The 23,003-nt window shown below is 46.5% G+C and overlaps 1 protein-coding gene across 1 annotated transcript in view; it reads left to right on the forward strand.

Moving 5' to 3' along the window:
• Positions 1–544: 544 nt before the first annotated feature.
• Positions 545–23,003, forward strand: part of LOC138165279 (KN motif and ankyrin repeat domain-containing protein 4-like) — a 98,067-nt gene continuing 75,608 nt past the window's right edge. The window contains exon 1 of the mRNA XM_069093437.1: positions 545–1,402. The gene's annotated coding sequence lies outside the window, so the exon portion shown is untranslated. The remainder of the gene's footprint in view (positions 1,403–23,003) is intronic.

A 23,003-nucleotide genomic window follows, 5' to 3' on the forward strand; every position in this document is an offset into this window, starting at 1 on the left:
CAGGAGAAGCTGCATAGCGTGGTGGGGAACCAGGCACACCTGGGTTTGAATCTCTGCTGATATATTTAGGAGCTGTGGGTCCCTGAGCAAGTCATTGGCCAATCTAGACTTGGGTTTTCTCATTTATAAAATTAGGGGCTGGACTACCCGACCTCTAAAGAGGCATTGTCTGGCCTCTCTTCATCCAAGGCGCCCGGATGCACATACCCCTGGAAGGGCTGACACATTTGAGCCCCAGACCGCGGAGTGGGACTTTCTCAGATCATTCCCCCAAGTGGCCGTGGGAGGTAACACCAAGTGTGAAGCCGGCAAAGAGGCTCAGTCCCGGGTGGGAGGGGTCGAGGTGAGCCGCGATGATGGGGCAGGAGGGGGCCACAACGGGTGCCTTGCCAGACATGGGATGAGGGGCAAACTGTTGTCAGCCAAGCAAGCAACCATGCCAGCCATTGCATCTTTGGCCCTTCCCAAAAGGGGTTCTTGATCTGGAGTCCAGTGAACTTAGGGAAAAAAAAAACCCACACCAACTGTATTTCCTTATTATAATTAGTATTAAAATGCATTTTATTTTATACATTTAAACATGTGGTTCTTCACCAGACCACTCAGGACACACAAAAGGTTAAGAACTCTTTCTTGATAGCAAGGTTTTCTGCTTCTTTGGTTTTGTATTTTAAAGATAAAACATAAAGCAGGTTTGAATCTTGAGGCTGCCCCTCTCTACGTGTGACCTTGGGACAAATAACGTGGTGACCTTGGGACAAATAACGTGCCCTCTCTGGGTCTTAGTTTCTTCTTCAGTACAAAGGGGGTGGGTGCCAGGGATGTTCCCTAGGGTCCCTGGCCCGCTCGGCACCCAGGATCTCCCTATTGCTTCTAGCGACTTCGTTCAAGCCCTTTCTCCTCCTCCCAAGTAGACTCCCCTGAAGTTTGCCTCGAAAAGCCCACGGCCAAGGGAGCTCTCGGCCCGACGCAGTTCCGGAGGTACCAGAGGCAGAGTTGGAGGCGGACGTGGAGGAGGGGTCCCGAGCGCGACCCGGGGCTGGGCGAGGTGGCCTCGAGAATCCCCCCGCCCCCCAAAGCGGGAGCCGCGTGAGTGCTTGCTACCTCTCCATAGTGGTGTGTCCCCTCTCCCCCTCTCTTTCTCTCTCCGCTGCTGCAAAGGGAGGTGGGGGCTGCCAGGCAGCTTTCGGGAGCAGGACGCCTCCCGCCAGTCCGTCCTCTAGCCTCAGGGGACGTTGGGCCAGCGGAGCTGAGCTGAGGGACGCGCACAGCCCCACTTGGGCTCGGGCTCCAGCTCCGGCACCCCTAGCCAGCCTAAGGGCGCACCGGGAGCGAGTGCGGCTGCCCTTCCGAGTCCCCGCCATCTGCGCCCGAACCGGAGCCTGCGGCTAGCTCAGCAAAGGTAAGGCGGCTCCCGAAGTGCCTGGGGAGAAAGGGGTTGCCTCCTGCGCCCGCAGCGCCCCACCTCGCCTCCCTGCTTGCAGCCGCAGACCCCAGCTTTCGCAGAGCCCTCGCGGGGTCCTGGACTGGTAGTGGGGTCGCTTAGGCCAGCCTTGTGCGGTGCCCGTCTTGTGGCGGAGGGGGAAGGGGGCGCGCGCGAAGTTTGGGGGTCGTGGGGTGGGGGAAGGAGGGCATTGGGCCGGTGCTGCAGCCCAGCCCAGTGGCCGGAACTGCGCCGCACTCAGACACCCCCCCCCCCCCCCCCCCCCCCCCCCACTTCTCCGCTGCTCCTCCCGAAGCCAGGCTGGGTTGGGCTGGGCTGGGCTGGGGAGGTGGGGGCTGAACGCAGCAGGCAGGCGGGCAGCCCACTCTTCCTCCCTCCTTTCGCGCCCCCTGCCTTCCCCAGTCCTCTCCTGGGATGCAGGACCGCAAGCGCAGCATCCAGCCCGACCCGGGAAGCGGGGTGCGGCGGAAGGCGGGGAGTAGGAAAGAGCTGGGGGAAGGGGGCTCCCAGCTCCCTGGAAATTCTTTCGCTAATCGTGCTCGCCTGAAACCCTTTTACTTCCGAAAAGCAAGCGTGCTACAAGGTCTTTAAATTCGGGGGGGGGGGAGGGAAGGGGAGACTGCATTAGCTGAGTCCTCCCTCCCCGCTACCGCCCCAGTCCGGGACTCCCCCCTACTCGTTCCCTCCGCAGTGGCTGGAAGCTCTTTGGTCCCGTCCTCTCCAAATGGGAGAGATGGGGTGGGGGAGGGGAGAACCTCCTGAGCCACTTGGTGAGTTCCTCTCCGGGACCCCCTCGCCTCCTGCCAGTTACCTCCTCCAAGGTCATAGCTTTGACCCCTTCCATTTTCCTTCTGTGGAGTGGTGGCGGTCTCTGGAGGGCGAGGGAAAGGAACTGGACTCGGTGATTTCATTGGCATTCCCAGAGGGAGAAGCTCCCTTTAGCAGTATAGGTTGGCCCCACTTCGGAAACTTACTGTCTTAGTTGTCTGAAGCTCTGAGAGGTAATGCATGTCCGGAGCAGGAATGGGACCCCCCCCCCCCCCCGGGTCTTCTTTGCTCCAGAGAGCCGCCCTCGGTTACACACACACACCACCCCTCCCTCCTGAACAGACCCCCGAGAATCCTGAGGGTTCTCCCTGGGAGCGGCAAGATCACTAGGTGGAATGAATTCTATGGGGACTGATCCTGGTTTAAAAAAGAAAGGGGGGGAAAAGGCATATTTTCACTCTGAGATCCTGAGTTAGAAGGAGCTTGGGAAACCATGTAGCCAAGCCCACCATTGTACAGATGAGGAAACTGAGGCCCAGGCAAGGGAAAGCATATATCCAAGGTTACACAGGGAGTAAGTGTGCCAGAGGTACAAGTGAACCCGGGTTGTTTGGTACCAGTTAGTGACTAGTGAGTTCTTTGCACTAGAACACATGGCCCTGTGTGTGGGGCGGGTGGAAGAGGGACCACTCCAAAGGTGAAAGAACAAAGACAGTGGAAGGTGAGGATGTGGTCAAGGTCACAGACACAGCCCTTAACCCATCACAGTTGTAAGCCTAGCTGGACCTGGGCTGGAAGTTTGGTTTTTTTTTTTTTTCCTTTTAACTTATCCCTTGCAAAATGCTAGCACAATCTAATTGTAAATCTGGGGATGATATTTCTCACTGTATTCTGGGTAGTGTGCTATCTCCGAGGAGGGAGGCAGCTACTGGGTACTGTGGAAAGAAGGCTGGGTGGTTGGAGTGGAGAGCCTCTAGGGGCCCACCAGCTCCAAATGTGAGGGTCTGGGAGGAGCAGGGCTGGGAGGAAGATGATCCGTGTTTGGGATGCTGGTGGGACCAGACAGCTGGAGGCTTTTCAGTGTCAATTGGGGCTGGATATGAATGGAGAAAAGGTCTGGATTCCATTCCTGTCTTTGCCCTGTGCCCAAGCGAACTGAACTGGAGTTCTGACTCGTTCTGCCCTTTTTACCCAAGGTAACGTGGCTCCTAACCACCTTTGGTCTTAGTTTCCCCGTCTGTAAAAGGGAGGGGTAGGCTGTTGGCCCAGATGACCCCTAGGTCATTGCTCCCTCTTCTCATCTACAAAAGGATAAGGTTAAATTATTTTTTTTAGCATAATACGATTTCCTCTATAAACTTATGTGCTGTATTTTGTGCATTTAAAAATATTAGTTTGAAAAGAGGTCTCCAGGCTTCCCCAGGCTGCCCAGCGGGTCCGTGCCCACTACAGAGATATTATCTATAGAGTTCTTTCAGGTTTACAAGCATCTCATTTGATCCTCACCAGAATCCGGGCTATTGTTCAATACTTTCAGTCATGTCTGAATCTTTGTGACCCCACTTGGGTTTTCTTGGAAAAGGTACTGGAGGGATTTGCCATTTCCTTCTCTAGATCATTTTACAGATGAGAAAACTGAGGCAAATGGGGTTAAATGACTTGCCCAGGGTCACACAGCTAGGAAGTGTCTGAGGCCGGATTTGAACTCAGGAAGATGAGCCTTCCTCCCCAGCTGTAGCACCCTCAGCTGCCCTACAGCTGTGGGAAGTAGGTGCTGTTATTACCCTCATTTTACAGATTAGGAAACTGAGGCTGAAATTGGTTAAATGCCTTGCTTAAGGACACACAGCTAGTAAATGACTGAGGCTGGACTTCGGCATCTTGCTTCCCCAGTTCCAACATTCTTACCCCCAGCACCACCTCTCTGCACCCTGGTCCCTCCCTGTGATAAGTGATCTCTGAGGTCTTTTCCAGCCTCTGGCCTATTTCCTCCTCCTTCCCCAGCCCCCAGATCCTCTGACCTCCCCGCTATTAGCAAGGGGCTGTCAGGTTTCTAGAACTTGGAATCTGTTGATGTTTCTGCCTAGGTCATGCTGTTGATTGGAATTCCCAGGAGCCATCGATTCTAAGGTTTTATGTCACATGGCAGAGGAAGGCTTTGTAATGACCACCCCTGGTGGTCCACCAGCCTCTTCTACTTACTCTGAGACAAGAAGACCCGAGTTCAAATCTAGCCTCAGATGCTTATTGGCTCTGGACAAGTCACTTAACCCTACCTGGGCTTTGCCTTCCTCGTCTGTAAAATAAGGGAGGGGGGTGGGATAAAGAGATTTCTGAGGTTCCTCTCAGCCCTAAAATTTACAATAATAGAGCTTTATTAATACATAATATATAATTAATATCTAATAATAGAGCATTTATATAGAGCTTTAAAATTTGCAAAGGGTTCTCACTTGAATAAGGTTCGAATTATTTCGGCTGGCATCCAAGGCCCTCAAAGGCTGGCCTGGAGCTGCCTTCTGGCTTCAATCTAATGTCAACATCACAGAATCTTGAAGTCAGCTGCCCTGAGTCCCCCTTCTCCAGGGAATCTGTGATCTCATCGTTCGGGATGGGGCGCCTCCTAAGGTGGTCCCTCATACTGCCTTGAGCCTGGTTTCTAGCTCTTACCAGACTGTAAGTTGCTTGAGGGCAGGCATCTTGTTTTGGCTTTATTTGGTATCCCAGCCTTGACACAGAGTAAGTGCTTCATAATTGTGGATGGTCAGTTGGGCATGAAGCACCGGGCCACAGCTGCCTCCCAGATAGACTGGTCTGTGCCTATGTGTCTGCTCTAACATCTGGAGGTAGGGGGAGGGAAGAGAATACTTGGATGCTGGAGCTGGAAGGAACTTGGAGAGAATAGAATTTTAGGCTGAGGGCAGAAAGGGATGAAGGGAGGGGCCGTCCACTTCCCACTGTTCCACACTGCCTTCCTGAGGTCATCTGGTCACCACACATCTTACTGATGGAGAAGCTGAGGCCGGAGAGGGGGAACACGGCGTGTCCATGGCCACACCGCCAGCTCGTGAGGGTTCAAAGTCCAACCCAAGTTTTGAGGTTCTCAGGTCCCACTGCTGCCCCTTTCCTTGGACTGAGGCTGGCCAGGTCACTCCTGGAAGCCAGCAGAAGCATTCCTTCATTTTGTTTCAGTTCAGTATTTGTCTAGACTGAGAAGTGGGGGTGGGGGGGGATGGTGCCGTTATTGGCAGAGGTGACAGTTAGGAAGACAGATGGCAATACCTGCTGACCTGCTCTCTGCTTGAAATGTCACGGAGGCTGTTGTTGCCGGGGGAGGCTCTGGCATGTTGGAATGGAAGGGCAGCTGAACTGGGGGCATTTGTTTCGAAGGCTCAGGCTCCTAGCCTCCTTGGCCAACTGCAAAGCCCAGGCTGGTGTGGGGAGAGTGGAGGGAGGCTGGTGCCAGCTGTTTCCTAATGATAAATAACAATAATTCACATTTCCATGGTGCCCTGAGGTTTGTCGAGGCAGTGGGACAAAGTGGGGTGTGTTGGGCCCAGCATCTGGAAGACTGGCTTCTGATCCAAGCTCTGACTCTGGCCTTGTGGTCCTGAGTACACCACATAAGCTTCACTTATCTGATTTGTCGAGTCCTCTCAGCCATGTCTGACTTGGGGTTTTCTTGGCAAAGACACTGGACTGGCTTGCCATGTCCTTCTCCAGCTCATTTTACAGATGAGGAAACTGAGGCAAACAGGGGTCACACAGCTAGTAAGTGTCATAAAGGCTGAATTTGAATTCCAGTCCTCCTGACTCCAGGCCAGGCCCTCTATCCATTGCACAGCTTACCTATTAAGAAGTGAGAACTAGAGAGAATTCCCCTTGGCATCTTTGCATGTTCAGATTTATGAAAGTCCTTCCTCATTGAAGCCTTGTGAGGAAGATGCTACAATAATTATCCCGATTTTACAGATGAGAAAATTTAGGTTAAGAACAGTTAAATGGTACCCATTAGGATATAACTGAAAGAACTCTTCTCTCTGCCTCAGTTTCTACAATACATCAATAATAAACTAACAATCATTAAACTCTTACTTTGTGCTAAGTGCTGGAGATTTTTTTAAAAAGTAAAAAAAAAATAGCTCCTCCCCTCAAAAACCTTACATTATAATGGGGGAAGACAACATGAAAATTACTAAATACATCTAAGATACCTGCAGAGTAGATGAGGAAAGGGGAAGGGACCTGGAGAAAGGCCCGATACACATACACCCCCCACTAGGAGCCTTATTCTTGCCTGAACTGGAGGAAGAGATGCATGGAGAATGGGCTGGAATTTGGGGGAGATGGTTTAATTAAAAAAAAAAATACCTTCAGTTCAACCTGGAGTAAGGGAGATGAGGCAGGGAAGGATTTATGGGCTTCTCAGTGACTGGTTTTTAGAGAGGAAGCTTTGCTGGGTCTACCTGGTCCCGCTTTCACTTAAGACCCAGACTCTGCCCTCAGGGAGTTTGCAGTCAAACGGCAGAGACTTTGTCCCTGGGTCCTTCTTTGCTGTCTTCCCCCTCCTTCTCTCTCTCCCCTCTTTTTTTCTTTCCTCTTTATCCCCCCATTCTGTCTTCCCTCTCTCCTCTGTTTTCCTATATGTATGTCTCTCTGTTTCCCTCGTTTTCTCTCTTCTCTGTTCCTTTTCCCCCTCTCACTCCTTCTCTTTCTCTCTTTCTTCCTCTCTTTCTCATGTACCTCACCTTTCCTCCCTCTCTTCTTCTCCCTCTCTCCCTTCCTCTTTCCATTCTCCTTCCTCTCTAACTTTCTCCCTCTTCCTTTCTCTCTCTCCTCTCCCCTTCTCTTCCTTCTCTCGGCCTCTTTCCTCTTCTGCTCTCTCCCCTCTCCCCCTTTCTCTCTCTTTCTCTTATATACACACAGAGCTCCAGGGAGAAAGGCACCAGTTAGGGCAGTTATGAGACCTCAGCTTTGTCTCAGCTCTTTCATTATTAACTCTTTGTCCTAGAGAAGTTGCCATATCAATGGGACTCATTTCCCTATTTTTGAAAAATAGAGATGATGATACCATGGATATCAAATTTGGGGGGTGCAAGTTCAGTGGAAAGGGGCCCACATACAGTGTCAGTTGAAAGACCTAGGTTAAATCTAGGCTCTGTAACTTAGCAGCTCTGGGCAAGTCAATGATCCTTATGGAAATTGTTTTCTGGTTGGGAGTGATAACCCTTGGACCACCCACCCTATAGGGCCATTGTGAGGAAAGCAGAAGGCTAACCGTTAAACCCCATATGAAGAAATCATGTTATGATAACAGCATGGAATATTGGCATGGAGACAGGTCCAAGTCAACCAACCAACTCTTGTTGGAGACCTTAGAGTCTGTTTTCCTTCCTCTCTCTTGCTGACTCGCTGCTTCTGTCTCTTTCTCTTGTCTCTGGCTTTCTGTCACTGTCTCTGCCTGTATGTCTCTGTCTCTGTCCTCCATCAGTTTGTTCTTATGAAATGTGGGGGGTGGCCAGACGCTTGCAGAGTCCCCTGCAGCTCTGCCACCCTCTGACTATAGACACATAAATGTGTGTGTAGAATACAGCCACACATCCACACACACACACACGCAGTACTTGTGTATATACAGTCTTTATCTTGTGTATAAAATACTTCAAAGGAGTCAGAGCAATCTCTCTCCTTACAGAGGAGGATTAAGGAAAAGGCAGAGGGGGTTCTCTGGCTAAAAATAGACATACCACAACATTCCGAGTAAAATAAATGCAGTCTTGAGATTTGAAGTAGACTGTGAATGTGATATACAGGCAGATACAGAGTGGTTGTATCTGAAGGTTACTTAAAAGTCCCTTCTCCAAAAAGGAGGGGTTGGGGAGGGCAGGGAAGCGTCTATTTTAAAAGAAATCCTCTAGTCTGTGTTCCCAGAAATGCTGTAAGCTCTTTTTCTCAAGCCCTTCTTCAACGTAGTTGAAATGAAACACATTCCTTGCCAGGAAAAACCTAAATCATTAGTATGCATTTATCAATCAATCAGCCAGCATTTATTAGGCACCTTCTGTGTGCTAGACACTGTATACAGATCTCATTTGAGCTTCACAACAATCCTAAGAGGTAGGTATTTTTATATTTGTATTTCTTTTATCAATGTATTATTATAAAAATCCCCATTTTTCAGATTAGGAAGCTGAGGTGCAGAGAAATGACGTCACAAGCTAGTGTTGGAGAGAGAATGTACTTGGAGAGCTTTTTGACCCCAGGCTTATTATGCTGGGGACCACATACATCCCATTGTTGCTCAAATAACCATTGCTTATTGTTTGGGATTGTGGGTGGATTAGAAAAAAAAAAGTCCTTGCAGCTTCAACTTTCTGGTGAAATAATACTTTCTCTCTGCAAAGTGACTTTTTGTTTTTGTGAATAATAATAATTGATGATGAATAATTGATGTTCCTGCCTTACCTCTCTGAGCAAAGGCAACTATTGAGATGTCCTTCTTACAGGGGAAGAAACTGGGGCTTACCAGCACAAGTGACTTGTCCTTTGTCCCGAAACCAGGGAAGGAATCTTTCTGATTTGAAGCCCAGGCATATTTCTTTCTGGCCAAGTGGCCTCTCACATTATTGTGTGGGTGTTTCAAAAGCGTGCCCCAAGGGCTCCGAGAGATTTGGGGTGGAGGGCAAAGATTGCAGAAGAGCCTTTCAGCCAAGTGTACTGGGCTCTGGCGTCAGCTGCTGACTCCCCAGCTGGGCCACCTAGGCCGGGTGACTGCCCCTCTCTCGGCCTCAGTTTCCTCATCTGTTGGACTGCTTTCAGTACCCCCTGCTCCATTTTGAAAAGGACACACTGGGGCATGCTCTGAGGACAGTCACAAGGGTGGTCCCTGAGACCTTGCTGTATAGGAAGGTCAACTAACTGAACTGAGCCTGGTCAGCCTGGAGGAGAGAAAAATCTGAACCCCTGAATCTAAAGGAGCCTCAGGGGCCGTCTAGCCCCAGCTGTGCTTGAAGAAGAAGCTTCTCTCCAGCATCTGGGCTAAGCCCTGGGGGGGAGAGAGATGTTAGATGAAGGGAGATGGGTTTTTGTTTTATTTTGGACTTTTTGATGGACTTTCCTATGGAAGGATTATCATATATGTCATACCATATAGATTATATATGTTTTGCTCTGTTCTCCAGGATAGGACCAGGAGTAATGGGTAGAAAGTGGACAGAGACCATTTTTAGCTCAATATAAAGAAAGCTTACAAATACTTAGAGCTGCCTCAAATAAGAAAAGACTGACCAAATTAATCAATTTATTAATTCTCCTGACCCCCCCCCAATTCTAGATTCAAACTTCTTCCTTTTCCCTCAGTTTTCATAAGATCACGCATTTTGAGCTGAAAGGGAACTGTGGTCACCTCATCCTAGACAGCCGGGAGCACTTGTCAGGGATGTTGGCTGGGTGACCTCTGAAGTCCCTCCTCACTCTGGGTTCTGTCCTCCTAGGACTAGTTATTCTAGCAAAATAGAAAACCTAGAACTTTAAGAACTTAGAACATCTTGTTTTCTAGATAGACTGGGAAATCAGGAAGATTTGGGTCCAAAATCCTGCCATTGTCCCTTCCTGGCTGTGGGACCCTGGGCAAATTATTTAACTTCTCAGTGCCCTAGGAAACTCTCCAAGACTATTGCAGAGCAGAAATTTCTCTTCAATGGAAGGAGAAATTCCCTCCCAAACAGTGATTAAAGCAATTGCATCATTCATCTGACACCCCCCTGCCAAAAAAATTCTAGATAAAAAGTTCTTCCCTGGGGCAGCTAGGTAGAGCAATGAATAGAGCACTGGCCTGGGAGTCAGGAGGACCTGAGTTCAAATCCAGCCTCAGACATTGAACGCTTACTAGCCGTGTGACCTTGGGCAAGTCACTTAATCCCAATTGCCCTACCCTCCCCCTTCCAAAAAGTAAAAAAAAAAAGTTCTTCCCTTCCCCTCAGTTTTCCTTAAGATCATAGATTTCCAGCTAAAGGGGAACTTAGGGGTTGGCTAGTACTAACTCCTCATTTAAAAATGAAAAAAAAAAACTTTGTAATGATATCTTATGTTTTTTGTTTAATTTCCAAATACATTCCTCTTCTCTTCCCTACTCAGTGAACCATCTCTTTTACCAGAGGATAAAAAAAAGTAAAAAAACCCTAAGGCAACATATCCGTATATGTGACAGGGTATGCCGTGTTCTAGTCTCATATTTCCACACCTCTGCAAAGAAGGGAGGAGAGGGATATTATCTCACTTCTTTTTCAGAGCCGGGCTTGTTGTAATTCATTTGCTTTTTGATCATGTCCAGCTCTTTGTGACCCCATTTAGAATTTTCTTGGTAAAGATACAGGAGGGGTTTTTCATTTCTTTTTCCAGCTCATTTTACAGTTGAAGAAACTGAGGCAAACATGGGTAAGTGACTTGGCCAGGGTCACCCAACTAGTATCTGAGGCCATTTTTGATCTTGGGAAGATGAGTCTTCTTGACTCCAGGTCCAGCGCTCTGTGCACTGTGGTGCCACCTGGCTGTCCATTATGATTACGTAGTGTTCTGTTGCCTTTGCTGTTGATGGTGGTGATGTTTACATTTGCCTTTTGTCCTCATTGTGTATTTCATTTTCCTGGTTCTTGTTTATTTCATTCTACCTCAGTTCCTGCAAATCTTCCCAAACTTCTTGGTCTTCATAATATTCTGTCTCCTTACAGCACAATAACATTCCATTCCATTCCTGTGCCATTCACCAAATGATGGACATCTTTGTTTCCAGTTATTTACTGCTGCAAAAAATACTGCAATGAATATTTGGGCACATATAGCACCTTTCTGGCTTCGATCTACTTAGAGTGTATTTCTCACAATGGGATTTCTAGGTCAAAGAGCACGAATATTGTCTCACTTTCTTAGCATAAATCCAAATTGCTTTCCAGACTATTTGGACCAATTCACGGCAAAACCAATAGTCTATTAGTGTGCCAATCTTTCCAAAGTCCTTCCAACATTGGCTGTTTCTTGTCTTTTGTGTGATTTCCTAAAGTGCTGCCAGCTTCCTCATTTAATAGATTAATTTTATATTTTATGGCTTATTTGAATGGTTTGAGGTTCAGAAAGATCATACAGGTGGAAGGCAGAGTAATGACATAAAACTAGGTCCTGTGATTGCAAATGTAGTTCATGATTCACTAGACCAGTGTGTGCTGGGTTTAAGTGAGTGAGTCCTTGGTGGTAGTAGCTTGAGTGTAGACACCAAGCCAGGAGCCTGGGTACAATCATAAGCCTTGTTGGTAGATGTAGAATGTTCATCCTGCTCAGTCCTCCATTTTTTACTTGGAAAATGGAGCTAACATTGCTGTTTGGAGGGATTTTGAAACAAGTACTCCTTGAATTCTTAGATGGTAGGTAAATATAGGTCTTGTGTAGTAAAGTTTTGAATTTGTTGGTCATGGTGAAGTTGAAGAGATATTATATACTTTTTGTTGTTGTTGTTGTGGAACAGAATAGGGCAGTATGAAGGGCCTTGGCTCTGGAGGCAGAAGAATTGGGATTAGATCCTGTTTCTGCAGAGAGTGTATGACCTTGGGTAAGTCACTTAACCAGTGCAGCTTCCCTGGAACTTGGTTTCCTCCTGTGTAACATGAGGGGTTGGAACAGATGGCCTTGGGGGTTCCCTTCCAGCTCTAGATCTTTGAGGTGCTATGAGTAATACCCTAAGATCTTTCCTGTGAGTATATGTCTTTTTTGGAGTAGGCAGAAATGGAATAGTTAGAAATTTTGGTAACTTGAGTTTATGGTTTGGTTGAAAGGATTTCATCCTTTTATGAAAGGTTGAAAGAAGTTCATCAGAGTCAGATATACAAATTGTGGATATCTCTGACCAATTTGTTAGATAATCTGTGTAAGGTACACATGGTGCCACCAGTCCCAGCTTTGATTGCCATTTCAAATTATAGGTAGTTCAAGCAATTAAGAAAAAGTTTTATTGATACCTTTTGTTTTTTCATTATAGTCATTTCTGGATATCACTCTAACTCTTGCCACCACATGAATTGGACCTTTCTTTACAACAAAGAAATACAGTTAAGCAAAAGCAACCAATAGAGGCTGTGGCTAAACGTGTGTTCCATTCTGCCTCCATAGTCTTCTACTATTCTCACACCTTCAGGGAAATCCGTTTCATCACCTGTTGGATTGGCTATTACAGTTTCCTCAATTTGGGCTTCCTTTGATAGTTTATATTGTTGTGGTCACTGTGTTCCTTATTCTCCCGTTCCTGCTCACTTCACTCTGCATCAGTTAATGAAAATCTTTCCATGTTTCTCTAAATTCCTCATAGTCAACATGCCTTGTCATTCTTGTTATATGGATCATAGCAGAAAGGGACCTCAAAGGTCATCGAAGCTAATCCACCCCACCCCCAGTTTTACCAGTGAGGCTCAGAGGGGTTTGTAGGTGGCTTGTTCAGAGTCACAGAGTAAACAGCAGGGTTTGATCCTAGACCTTCTAGGGTTCTGGAACTGGAGATAGAAGATGCCTCTAGATGCCAGTTAGTCCAAAGCCCTTATATTACCAATGAGGAATCTGAGTCTCAGAGAGGTGGAAGGTCACAAATCCCATAGCTCATAAGTATCAGAGTCAGAGTTGGACTCTTGACTCTATAGGACCCTAGGGAATGTTTGCTGATGGAATGAATGAGCACACTGAATCCTTAGGGAAGGGAAGGAAAATAGGAAAAGGACCCCAGACGGGGAGTGCAAGACAGAGGTTGACTCCTTGACAGCTTCCTCAGGATCAGCCTTGCCGACTCCCAGAGCCTGAAATGTGGAGTCAGGCCGGGAGGGGAAGTGGAAGAGCTTCCCCTGGGTCTTGAAAAACTTGAGGGTGGGAAGCAGAGTGGGAGGGTGAGAGGCAGAGATCCAACATTCCTGGCTAGGAGAGAAGGCTCGCATAGATTGTGGAGGATAGTTGGGTAACCACATTTCTCAAGAGTCCTCAAAACTAGGAGAGGTTCCCTATGCCTGGGATGGTCTTTTATCCTGTCTAGTCTGTAGGCAGGGGGATGAACTAGATGCCCTCCTCCCCTCTTCCCATCCCCCCACCCTGAGGTTATTTTTAGTCAGGTGTGGATTACCCCCCTCTGCCTCACTGGTTGGGTTTTTGGGGGGCAGGTGTCCTCAGTCAGGTAAATGAAACCACCTCATGAAGGATTCACCCGTCTGGCTGGCTGAACTCTGAGAACTTTCAGTGCTATTCCATGGCATCCCCCCTGCAGAGTTCAAGGCACTTAGTAATAATATTAGTAGAAGCTAACATTTAGTAAATAGCATTATGCAGCTAGGATGTATAGAGCACAGGTTCTGGAGTCTGTAGGACCCAAATTCAAATCCTACCTTGGACATTTGCTACCTGTAGCTGTGTGACCCTGGGCAAATCATGCAACCTCTGCGTGTCTGGTTTTCTCATCTGTAAAATGGGAAAAATAATACCACCTGTGTTCCAGGGTTTGAGAAGCACTTTACACAGGTGATGTCATCTGATCCTCACAAGAACCCTGGGAGTTAGGTGTTTGCTATTCTCTCCACTTTACAGAGGAGAAAACTGAGGCAGATGATAGTGGTTAAGTACCACAGCCAGCTAGTGTGGAGGATTTGAACCCTGAGCCTTCCTTCCCTCGATTCTGGGTCACAGCCTTTGTTCCCCCAACAATCAGCACAGTTCCTGGCACATGGGGAGAGCTTGCTTCATAGATGCCTTTTCATCATTTCAGCCCCAGGATTGGGTCAGGTCGGGACTGCCAGTGAACAGGCCTCCAGCTGCCAACTTTGAGGCGCCTCTGAAATAGGATCCAGCCCCTCCCCCATTTCCTGACTGGTGTTTACCATGGAGCCCTTTCTTGGATCTGGAAAGCCCGTTGCTGACGGGGCCAGCTGCAGGGAGGCAGTGGCTGTGGGGATTGGAGGGCCTTTCATCCTGCTGTGGTCCGCCTGAGCTCCCCCACCCTCCTCTTCTGCCTGGGAACTGGGAGGAGGGGGCTGCAGGCGGCTCAGGACTGATGGGAAGCCTGGCCCCCACACAGCCTCCACCAGGGATCCAGCATTGACTCATTTAGAAAAGATAAACCTGATGTGGACAGTCCCTCTTCCCCAGCTTCCCCGCCCCCTTCCCCCAGAGGGTGGGTAAATGCCCTGGATCCGTGTCTGGGTAACCTATTAACAGGGCAGTAAAGGCTGCCTTGGACAGGGGCCAGGCTTCTCGGGCTCCCTGCTGCCCTGAGGTTGGGCGGGGGCCAGGGGACCTCCCTTTCCTGTTGGGCCTCCTCCTTCGGGGACAGCTAGTGACCCCACCTCTGGACCACCAAGGTATCCTTGGTGCAGCTTTCTGGCCCCCATTCTCCTGAAGGTCAAGAGAGGCACTCTGGAACCTTAGAATCACTCTTAGCCAGCTAGCATTTCTGAAAGGGCTGCCATGTTCCAGGCACTGGGGCTTAAAGGACAAGAGGAATCCCATCCTGTGCTTACATTTATATTACAAAATGAACAATGACTTTGGAGTGAGGCCATGCGGGTTCAGATCCTGCCTCAGAAACTTTCTACCTGAATAACCTTTGGCCAGTCACTTAATCTTTCTTGGCCTCAGTTTCCCCATGTGTAAGATAAGGGGGTTAGACTAAACGAAGTCTCAGGGTTCCTTTTCATGCTAAATCATGAGCTTGTGCTCTGCTGTCATGCTAATTTTCTCTGTGCTATATATAATATGTCATACATTATGTAATAGCTAGATATGTTCATTTCCCCCTTTTCATTAAAAATCTTTATGTATAGTTATATAATTTATATACTTATATTTATATATTTAAGTATATTTACATATTATAGAAAAGTCAATTTATAGAATTAATTATATTTATATATATGTTTAAATAAGTATATTTATATTTCATATAGCTACAATAAGCCATCTTTAAATATATTCATATAATTTATGCATTTATATTTTATATATTTAAGCACATTTGTATAATTTCTATTTTGTATTTATATAATTTATATGTTTATATTTTATATATTTAGGTATATTTCTATAACTTATATTTTTATGTTATATTTAAGTATACTTACATAATTTTATATTTTATATAGTGCTTTAAAGTTGGCAGAACTCTTGACAAATATCTCTTCTTACTCTGGGAAATAGGTGATATTATTATCCCATTATTTAGATAACAAAACTGAGACTGGTAGAAGTTCAAAGAAGGCAGTTCTTCAGGACTCCAGGGCCAGAGCTCTAGCCATCACACCACTTGGCAGCCTTGTCTGCTTAGTAAAGTTTGAATGCCTAGATGCCTGGCTTGTGTAGTGAGTGGCTAATCTGCTGGGAGACCTGTGTTCAAATCCTGCCTTGAGTACTTACTAGCTCTGTGACCATGGGCAGATCAGATAGCATCACCCCCTGTGAGCCTCAGAGTTCTCATCTCTAATGGAGATAACCATATTAGTGGATTTGTCCCCAGGGTTGTCATGGGGCTCCAATGGCACAGAATGGACAGACCTTGTCTGGAGAGCTGTGTTCAATCCTGGGTGCCATAGTTTAGGAGGGACATTGATGACCTGAGAGTGCCCAGAGGAAGGGATGCAGCACAGGGGAAGGACATTGAATCTGTGCCATATGAGGCTGAAGGCCCGGAGGAGAGGAGACTTAAGGCAAATGTGATCATTGTTTTTAAGCATCTGAAAGGTTGTCACCAGAAAAAAGAATGTGCCTTGTTGTGATGAGTGTCAGATATCTATTGTGTCAGTGAGCATTTTTAAGCGCCTTTTTTGGGGCAAGCAGTGTAATAAGTACTGGGAATACAAACATAAGCCAGGGAAAAAAAGATGGGGTCTGCCCTCAAGAAGCTTATGTTCTAATGGGAGAAGACTGAGTATGGAAGGAAACTGGAAAGCAGGGTGGAGTAGAGAGAGGGAGAGAGATGGAAGGCACACAAGTCTGGAGAGTTGGGAGAGGTGTGAAAGAGTGAACGGGGCCTGTCTGGCCACAGGAGGAACCTACCAGCCCAAAATGATGACTGGAGGTGACAAGAAAATTCAGGCTTGTCATCCGGGAAATCCTCCAGGTAATTAGAGCTGCCAAAAAGTGGGATGGAGTAGGGGGCAGTGTTTGGGGGAAGGTGTAGCAGCAAGCACCTCAGCATCCCCAGGGTGGCTGCTCACACTGCACTTTGATAAAGGAAAGCAACTCAAAATGGGTTAACAAGTTTACTTTAATCAGTCAAACATGTATCGTTTACCTAGTTCAGGGGAAAGAGGTCAGCACCCCGAACTTCAGAATATACAGACAGAATTATCAAGACAGAAACAGATCAAGTAGACAGATTTCAAACTGTCCAACCATTACATCCATACCAAATCAACATCTGGGTTTCAAAGCTGGGGGGGGCTCTGGACAACGGCTTTCCATAGTTTCATCTGATCAAATCACAGAACACTTCTCAAAGTGAGCCCCAAAACAAAGCTACACATCAGGGCTTATATAGCCTTCTCCTGGGTCAGAGAATGTAACAACCTTATTGACTCACTGCCCAATCAAGAAGTATCTCCTGAAAAACCAGCCTCCCACCCCAGGCTCCAGGTGCACTTTAGCCTAGGGGCAGGGAAGATCTTAAAAATTTACATTCCCATTACAGTTAGCTTTACTATTGTATTACTGTATTGTAATCAATTGAGATCAATACAAGTCAATACTTGTGGGTCCATTTCCCATTTCTTTGATCCCTTTTGGGATTCAGACCTAGTAGTAGTATTGCAGGGAAACTAGGTGGCACAGTGGGTAGAGTGCCAGACCTGGAATTAGGAAGATTGGTCTATTGAATTCATATCTGGCCTCAGACACTTCCTAAGCAAGTTTGACCCTAAAAAAGTCACTTTACCCTGTTTGCCTTGATTTCCTCATCTGTAAAATGAGCTGGAGAAGGAAATGGCAAACCACTCCAGTATCTCTGCCAAGAAAACCCCAAATGGGGTCACAGAGAGTTGGACATGACTGAAACAAAAGTGGCATTGCTGTGTTAAAGGATATGTATGTACAGTTTTTATAGCCCTTTGGGTATAGTTCTAAATTGTTCTCCAGAATGGTGGGACCAGTTCATAACTCCATCAACAATGCATTAGTGTTCCAATTTTTCTACATTGCCTCCAGCATTTGTCATTTTCCTTTCCAAATGACCTTTCTTTTTTTTTCTTTTCCTTCTTTTTCACCAACTCTGTGTCCATGCCTTTCTTACTCCCAGAAAAATAAAATCCCTGCAACAAATAGGCATAATAAAGCAAAATAGATTTGGACACATTGGCCATGTCCATAATGTCTTTTATTCTGCATCTTGCGTTCATCACCTCTCTTTCAGAAGGTGGGTGGCATGCTTCATTGATTCTCTGGAATTGTAATTAGTCATTGCCTGGATCAGAGATCTGAAGTCTCTCAGGGTTGTTTATAATATTGTTATTGTATAAATTGTTCTCTGGTTCTGCTCACTTCACTCTGTACTGGCTCATAGAAGTCTCCCCAAGTTTCTCTGAAATGGTCCTTTTCATTATTTTTAATGACATGACAGTATTCACTTATATTCATGTTCCATCATTGTTTACCCATTCCCTATTTGACGGGCACCCCTTCAGTGTTCAGTCCTTTGGTTCTACAGAAAGAGCTGCAAGTGATCTTTTTGTAGGCATAGGACCTTTTTCTCTTTGATTTCTTTGGGGATATAAGCACAGGCACAGATTATTATTGTGGCAGAGAGAATGGCCGTGCTGAGTGTCACCAGCTGTTGGGAGGGGGGGGGGTCTGTTCTCCTTGGAGTTCATCCAGCAATCATCCTTTTCCTTTTTTTTCTCAACTTTGCTGATCTCATGGGGGAGGATTGGACTTCAGAGCTGTTTGCATTTCTCTAATTATTGGCGATTTAGGACAGCTTTTCATAACGCTGTTGATAGCTTGGATTTGTTCCTTTGAAAAATGCCTGTTCAAAGCTTGTGACTATTTATGTACTGGGGATAGATCCTAAGGTAAGCTTAGTCTCTGTCTTTCTGTCTCTCTCCCTCTCTGTCTGTCTCTGTCTCCCTCTGCTCTCTTCTCCCTCTCCTCCCTTTCCTCTCTTCTCTTTTCTTCTGTCTCTCTTTTCTCTCTTCTCCTCCTCCATTTCATCTCTTTTATTCTCTATCTCTGTCCCCTTCCTCTGTCATCTCTCCGTATATCCCTCCCCTTTCTCCCTCTCCTCTCCTCCCTTCCCCTCTCTTCTCCTCTCCCCTCACCTGCCCCTCCTCCCATCCCTCGTCCTTTAAGTCCTAATTTAGGTGCCACGTTCCCCATGAAACCTACTCTCCTTCCTTCTTGCAGGAAGTGAGCTCCTTCTTTCCTCTAGAACACTTTGAACTTCCCCTGGATTTGGCATGTCTGCTTTGTATCATAAGAATTTGTGTCTATTTCTTTTTATTCCCTGTTAGACTGCAGGGACTTTCATTTTTGTCCCAAGCACCTACCACAGTCCTTTGCACATATAGTAGGCACTTAATAAATGATTATTGGTTGATTTTCATTTTTTGGATTAGATCTTCAATTTCATTGATGAGGAACTCCCAGGTGAGAAACTCCTTCCACCAGAACAGCCCTGCACCTGTGGCATTGAGAGAGACTTGCCCTAGGTCACACAGCTGGTGTCAGAGGCATTACCTGAACCCCATTCTCCCTGATTCTTCCCCATTATCCCCTGAAGCTTCTTAGCTTACATAGAGTTGGCTTTTTTTTATTGGGTAATTTTGTTTGATTCGAAGGATTGGAAGAATTAAATTCAATTTCTCAACAAATCCTTATTAAAAGCCTAGAAAGGCAGGCCTCTAATCAGCTTTTAATAAGAGTTTGTGGTTAAATTGAATTTGATTCCACTAATCCACCCCACACATTTCTGCCAGATGAGGATATAGTTTTTGAAGCTGGTCTCTCTCTCTTGCCCAGGCTGCTGATTGGCAGGGAAGCTTTGCCAATCTCTGTTTCCAGCCTGGGCTGCTTCCTCTATGCCTTTGGAAGCCTGATGGCCTCCCTTCTGGGTACTCATGCCATTGGTATTGGAATTAGTGTGGACTCCTGACCTGCTTGAGTTTTCCTGCAGCTCAAAACTCCTGAGCTCAGGTGATCCTTCCTGCCTCTGGGATTGAAGGCTGGGCCTCTACATACACCACAGAGTCAGATTTGTCTTCCTGACGCAGGAGTTCTGACTTCACTACTTCCCTGCTCAGAGACCTCCAGTGCCCATTGCCTCCCAAGGAATGCCTGGACTAAGCTAAGGGCCTCATGTCATGCTTACACCTATCATATGCTCTAGCCAAAATGGATTGCTCATCCTTCCCTGGTCATGTCTTCAGTCCTCCAGGTCATGGCCCTTGTCTTCCTCATTCTTTGTGGCTGCCTCTCCCACCATCTTGATCTGATGAGTTTCTACCTGTCTTTCTTTCCAAGACCCTGATCAAGTGGCTCCTCTTCCATGGACTCTACCTTGATCTCCCAGCTGGAAGTGGCCCCTTCCTCCCTGGGCTGGCTGCCCTTTTGTTTCTGCCCCTCCTGTGAACTCATTGCACTGTCTTTGGGTTATACTTATTCATACTTTAGCTCACCACCTTGACTGTTGCTGTAGCCTTCACAGTGCCTGCCTTGCATATAGTAGGTCTTCAGCAAATGTTTCTGGAGTAAATGGATATTAGCATTGGAAAGAATAGTTGAGGTCATCTGGGCCAAATGTCTCACCTGACAAAAAAGGAAATTGAAACCCATAGAGATTAGGTGACTTCATCCTTGCTGCATGACTGCCTAGGGTCAGAACCTAGACTTAAAAGTCTTGAAATTCAGACTATATATAGAATAGTTTTTTAAAATTATTTTATTGGAAATTTAGCTATAGAACAGCTGGTCAGCATTCTTTTGAATTTATGGGACTTCCTCTCTGCCCATGCTTAAAGGAAGGAAAGGGCTGTGGCTCAATTCAACCCAGATTCAACTCAAACATTTATTAAGCACCTACTGCATACTCTCATAGTTTGGTGTTTGGTTAGTACTTTGTAGTAAAGGGTAAGAAGACTGTTGGGTTTGATGTCAGAGGACCCGGGTTTGGGTTCCAGCTCCATCACTTTTTAGTTATGTTATCTTGGACACATTATTCAAGATGTTTGAATCAGTTCCTCTGCTCTGAAATGAGGAGGCTGGCTTTCCTAGATCACAATCCTGCAGATTCTGTGTCCAGGTCTCTCTCTGTTTTTCCTTTGGTGTCTCTGTGTTCCTCTCACTAGCTTATATTAAGTATGTGCTGGAGATACATAGACCCAAATGAAACTCTCCTCACCTCGGGAGGCTTGCATTCTCTGAGTGGAGAGCAGGCATTGGTTTTCACTCTCTCTCTCTCTGACTGTATGGTTCCCCTGTTCTGTTCCCATTCTGTTTCCAATGCTTCCTGTGTCCAGGTGGGTGCCCCCCTTCCTCACCCCCCAGCCTGAGTCAGGAGAGGTGGCTGGCTGTCAGCCATCACCGGGAGCCCAGGCATCCAGTTGGCAAGTTTCTCTGCAAACTCTATCACTGTGCTGCTCAAATGTGCCGCCATGACTCCTGACCATTTTCCCTCTCCCACAATTCATGAGGCCTTCCTGAAAGAAAAAAGAGAAAAATCTGGGTTGAATTATAGCCTTCTGTAAGAGGACTTTACATGCTTTCCCCCTTTTTAAACATGCAGACTAGCATTACAATTGCAAGCAGTTCATTAGCTGAGGCATCCGTCCAAGCCTTGTTTGATAACTTCCCTTGACCCGCTGTTATTTATACAGCTGCAGGGGAAGGTCGACAAAACCAGGTACATGTCTTTTCTCACGTAGAAAGTCTCATGTGTCAGCATTTTGGATGACTGTTGGTCTGGGTCTGTTTAGAGTTGATGCAATGTGGTGAAAAGAGTATTAGTTTTGGAGGACCTGGATTCAGATCCTGGCTCAGGTAGTGACCGCTGTGTGACTTAGGGCTGTCACTGCTCCTCTGTGGGCTTCGGTTTCCCCTTTGTCCCATAAGAAGCTTAGAGGAGATGCTTTCCAAATTCCCTGACAGCTTTACACCCTATAACCCCGAGGCAAGCTATACGTCAGTTTCTTTTTTTTTTTTAATGGAAATAATAAAAGTTATACTCCTTCCCTCCTAGGAATGTGAGGAAAGTGCTTTGTAAAACTTTTAAGTGCTATGGAAATGTGAGTGGGAGCCCAGGATGCCTCACTGTGGGGTCCTGGTAGAGCTGACCATCTAGGGGCCATAAATTGGATTATTCCTTTTTCTCTTAATCCCATCAGAACTTCTCAGTTTTGTGACCCAGTCTCCTAGGATCTCGCTAAAGCTAGCTTAATAAATAGCTCAAGAGTAAGAGGAAGCATCAGTTAGGGGCCCGGTGACTGTCTTTGAGAGAAATGATTCTATCTCTCTTATATTTAATAGCTAATTATTGAATGAGGACCAGGGTTTTTCCCCTTTTCTACTGCCTCATCCAAAAATCAACTAGTGTGGGAAATCTTGCTCAAAGACTTCCCCAGTCAGGAAAGCTAACATCTAATTAAAGACAGTGAAGAAATTCTTAAGTTTAGATGAATGCAGGGATCCTGCTCGTGTTTACTCAGACAGATATGGGGAAATGTGGATCCTTCCTTTTGTCAGACAGGTGATATGGAAATTGACAGATCTCTGACCAAGATTTGGGTGACCCAAGCCACATACCCCAAGACCCTCATTGTAATATAGCCCACCCCTCATTTTAATATTTATTCTCCCATTAATTGTTAACCAATCAGAGTTGACTGCCATTCTCAGGAGCGCCCACTCTTCCAAGGGCATATCAGCTATGAGATGAGCCCACTGCTATAATTGGTCTTTGGCATTCAAAGGCATCACTGACCCTTTTATTGGTAAAATGCCAGCATTGTTCATAAAATGATTAACTATGTGTCTCAAACTCTTTAAATGTCACAGTCTTCAAGCTTTTGAAGGGTTGTTAGGTTGGAAGACAGAGGAGACATGTTACTTGGACCCAGAGGGCAATGAGTAGAAGGAACAGAGAGGCAGATTTAGGAAGCGGGAGGGGCTGCCCATAAGGTAGTGAGATCCCCATCCCTGGAGTGCTCAGAGGGGACTCATTGACTGCTTGGAGCCATGCTGCACATTTGGTTTGATGGTTCATCAGGACCAGATAACCTGTGATAGCCCTTGTCCAACTCTCTGATAATGAAGAAATGCATGGAGTGGCAGGAAAAATGGCTTCACAATTAGAGGTTCACCTCCTACCCAGTGACCTTGTCCATAAAATGGGTTGGATGAGAATGATCAAGGAAAGTACCTTCCAGCTCTAAATGTGTGATCTCTCCTATAATGGTGCTATTACTACTACTACCACTACTACTACTACTACTACCACCACCACTCTTGACCTGTTGAATCATTTTTCAGTCTGGTCTGAGACTCTGGACTGGCACCACACCAGCCTGGCCAAGGGCAGTGAATGCATGGCACCAAAATAAAGAGACCAAAGCTGCTAAGGCTGCTAGGTGTGGACAGAGCACTGGTCTGGGAGTCAGGAAGCCCTGAGTTCAAATCAGCTTCAGACACTTAATAGCTGACTTGCGTGACTCTGGACAAGTAACTTCACCTCTGCCTCAGTTTCCACTGTAAAGTGGAGATAATAATAAGACCTCCCTCTCAGGGACCAAAGGAG

Source organism: Petaurus breviceps, unplaced genomic scaffold (assembly GCF_028583685.1).
Source record: "Petaurus breviceps papuanus isolate PSGF00001 unplaced genomic scaffold, PetGlider_PUasm1.0 208, whole genome shotgun sequence".
Taxonomy (NCBI): Eukaryota; Metazoa; Chordata; class Mammalia; order Diprotodontia; family Petauridae; genus Petaurus; species Petaurus breviceps.